The sequence below is a fragment of the Triticum aestivum genome, unplaced genomic scaffold (assembly GCF_018294505.1).
Source record: "Triticum aestivum cultivar Chinese Spring unplaced genomic scaffold, IWGSC CS RefSeq v2.1 scaffold35064, whole genome shotgun sequence".
NCBI lineage: Eukaryota > Viridiplantae > Streptophyta > Magnoliopsida > Poales > Poaceae > Triticum > Triticum aestivum.
Genome location: NW_025228368.1, coordinates 59888 through 63629, shown reverse-complemented (window position 1 = coordinate 63629; position 3742 = coordinate 59888). Strand labels below are relative to the sequence as shown.

Sequence of the window (3742 nt, the reverse complement as noted above, 5' to 3'; positions counted from 1 at the left end):
AAAGTCTATAAAGAAGAAGGTTAGATTGAGAAACAACATAAAAGGCCGACCAAACCAACAAGTCTCAGATTGTGATGAGCAATGGTGTGGCACGAAAGTCTATAAAGAGGAAGGTTAGATCAAGAAACAACATAAAAGGCCGACCAAACCAACAAGTCTCAGATTGTGATGAGCAATGGTGTGGCAGGAAAGTCTATAAAGAAGAAGGTTAGATTGAGAAACAACATAAAAGGCCGACCAAACCAACAAGTCTCAGATTGTGATGAGCAATGGTGTGGCAGGAAGTCTATAAAGAAGATGGTTAGATCAAGAAACAACATAAACGGCCGAACATGGCTGGCTAACCGCTCAGTGTAAGGGCCACTACACACACTTGCGCCGGGCATGCCGACGGCAGTCAAGCTAAATAGTCTTAACTTGTCGTGTGCCCCTCCGCAGATCATCTCCGTGCTAGCCGGACAATGCAGCGGAGTGGCATGGCACAACCTTCATCTGTCGATCAATTTAGAAGATGCTACATGTGGGGATTGGGTAGAAAGAAGGAGGCGGGGGCGCTTAGCGGAGACAGGAGGATGAAGGTGTGGGGCGGGGCCGATCGAGATCAAGGGGGCATCCATTTATAGAGGAAAGAGCGTTGCGTGGCAAGCGATGAGCGAGCGGGAAACGCGGGGAGGCGTCGGATGTGAGCGTGATCCGCGTGAGAGGATGCCGCAGCCAACGGATCGAAGCAGGATGGATCGTGCGAGAGGGAGGGAGTAATGGAGCGTGCATGGGGCGGATCGATGGCAGTTAAATGCTGCGTTGGTTTTTGGAGGAGGAAGACGAGAGAATTAAGAGAGTCTCTTGAAGGAGATCCATTCATCTGTCCGCAGAAAACGGTTGGGTTATCCGATAGACGGTTCATTTCTCTCTGCCTATACGTGATTTATTGAGTTTCCTACTAATAAATAGTACTCCCTCAAATTACGTGGTAGTTTCCATATATGCTAACTATACGACTTGTTATGCAGTCACTTTTCTCCCATTTTCTCATGTAAGACCAGACTCGTGTTATAGCTGGGTTTTTTTCTACTTCTTCACATTTGCTCATGCAAGACTTGTTATAGCCTGTTGTTCTACCTGGTATGTGCATTACTAACATAAAGACACCTTGTAAACATGGCTGCGATCCAATTTCCAGTGGCACGTTTCGGAGTCCCTGCATTTATTTATTCAAAATTTGTTGCATTTGAATTGGAAAAACACCAGCCAACCAATTTCATCAACATACATACACGTATGGGACTTTTGGTTTTGACAAACATAAAACACATTCATGGAGAATAACCAAAAAACAGACATTCATTCATTCTCGACATCGACAAACTCAGTACAATCCACTTGATTCACAAGAATCAAAAAGGAAACACCTTCCTCGCCTCTCCAAGGGTAATGAAAATTTTCTTACCAAACTAAACACAAGTATGGACATATTAATTACTCCCTCCGTCCCAAAATTCTTGTCTTAGATTTGCCTAGATATGGATGTATCTAATACTAAAACGTGACTTGATACATCCGTGTTTAGATAAATTCAAGACAAGAATTTTGGGACAGAGGGAGTATCATTCTACCAAAACTAACTTGTACAGAATCTGGTTGATTTTACAACTTGAACAGGGCCTACGAAATTTACACCATTATCCTGTGGTAAACACGACAGCTTCAAACACAAGAAACAGTCTTGAGATTCCTTGATGCAATTAAATTAAGAATATCAATATAACTCTTGGTGCAATTAACCAAGAAAGAAAATTCCCATAATGCACAACATTTTACACCGCAACGTTCACACTGATATTGCTTCCACCAGATTTGTTAAAATAGAAAGAAGCATGCAGACAGTGCAATATATTTTGACCCAAAACCAAGTTGATTATTTATGTCATCAACTACTCCCTCCGTTCCTAAATAAAAGTCTTTCTAGAGATGTCAATATGGACTACATATTTTAGAGTGTACATTCACTCATTTTGCTCCGTATGCAGTCCGAATTGGAATATCTAAAAATACTTACAGTTACGAACAGAGGGAGTACTTCTCAGATGAGCTAATAAAAATATTTGGGGTCTACACAGCCCAGGAAGCACTAGCACTTTGTGTCCTTCCTTCACAGACATTGCAACATGACAGAGCCAAACTACATAGCTTAATTCTGAAACTAGACCCATCAACGCAGCATTTCATCGCCATGGCCGTGCACTGATGAAGGATACATCGGCTGATGGTCGCAGCAAACAAGCTTGACAACCAACATCAGGTGGCCCATGAGTGTATCAATTTCCCTAGGCCTGTAACAACCATGATTATCCAGGTTTTTCTTTTCTTTAGACATGCTCTCCTGTAATAATGTTGAAAGAACCAAGTCAGGTCTCACCAATCAACACATGACAAAGAAATAATCAAACTACCAGACACACAATGCGAAATAATCAATTTATTATGAGCCTAGAAATATATAACTCAACACCATGAGTACAGAATACTACTAATTTATTTTGAGCCTTAAGAAAACATTGCCAATTTGCAAACACGTGGCATATGCGGCTCCACACGACAAGCATGAATAACATGCTACTAAACAGGAGCAAAACCTCATTACAACAAGTTTAATAAGATAGTGATCAGAAACCTCATTAGAATTTGCGAAACAAGGCGTCCTTCTGCACAGCAAAATACCATAGGTTCAGAAATCAACGCAAGTTCACAAGCTAAGTGTTTTATATCGGTCCAAAAGACACCACAAATCTCAGAATTGTTGCCCAGTCCTACCAGCACAAAATAATATGCTACATGCGATGGCAACATACTTTGCTCCACAGCACAACTCAACAAGAAAATCGAGAGATAAACCAAGAAAATGGACTTTCAGCAATGTAAGAGTTCCTCGAACCGCTTAATTATGGAACATATAATTATGAAGAACTCAATGACAGGGCACTAATCAACTAACTGAGCAAACATCACAAGGACAGATTATTGCACAGTTTATAACAAAATAGAATACATAGTTTATTTGCTATAGCCACTGTCACATAAGCATGTTTGGCAAGATGACCACCCCACAGGCCAAACACTACACTAGAGAACCAAGGCTCGACAACAAGGATCACAGCATGGACTAAGCACAATGGCCAGGCGCCACAGAGCAAGGGATAGAGTACAGTGGAGACCGAGCCACTACCTGAACCACGGTCGAAGGAGAGGCAGTTGGGGCGCTCTGAACTTGATGCCATTACATGGGGAGACAACTGCAGCTAGACAACCATCGAAAAATCATGCACTTTCGCATGTACAAGAACCCTGTGAAACAAATAATCACATCAGTAATAGATAAAATCATAGCTAAATTAGCATTTTGGGGCTAAATCTGCCAAAACTGTGGCACTAATTAATACTCCCTCCGTTCCTAAATATAAGTCCTTTAGAGATTCCAATAAGAGACTACATACGGAGCAAAATGAGTGAATCTACACTCTAAAATATGACTACATACATCCGTATGTAGTTTGTATTGGAATCTCTAAAAAGACTTATATCTAGGAACGGAGGGAGTACAAGACAATCACAAGAAGCAAAAATGTTGACATAAGAGACCATCACAGATCAAGAAATCACATTGCTGTAGGCCCCAATGAAGTACCCATACATTTGGATTGATCAAACACAGAACATTTGCATGCAAGAGACCATTTCTAGAAAA

General features: G+C 41.2%; 1 long non-coding RNA gene across 1 annotated transcript; it reads right to left on the bottom strand.

Annotated features, from left to right (window-relative positions):
- Window positions 1–1893: 1893 nt before the first annotated feature.
- On the bottom strand, window positions 1894–3413 carry LOC123174002 (uncharacterized). Its single transcript, XR_006486685.1, has 2 exons — window positions 3224–3413; window positions 1894–2380 (listed from the first exon to the last, which is right to left on the bottom strand). It is a non-coding gene; the product is annotated as an uncharacterized lncRNA (long non-coding RNA).
- Window positions 3414–3742: the final 329 nt, after the last annotated feature.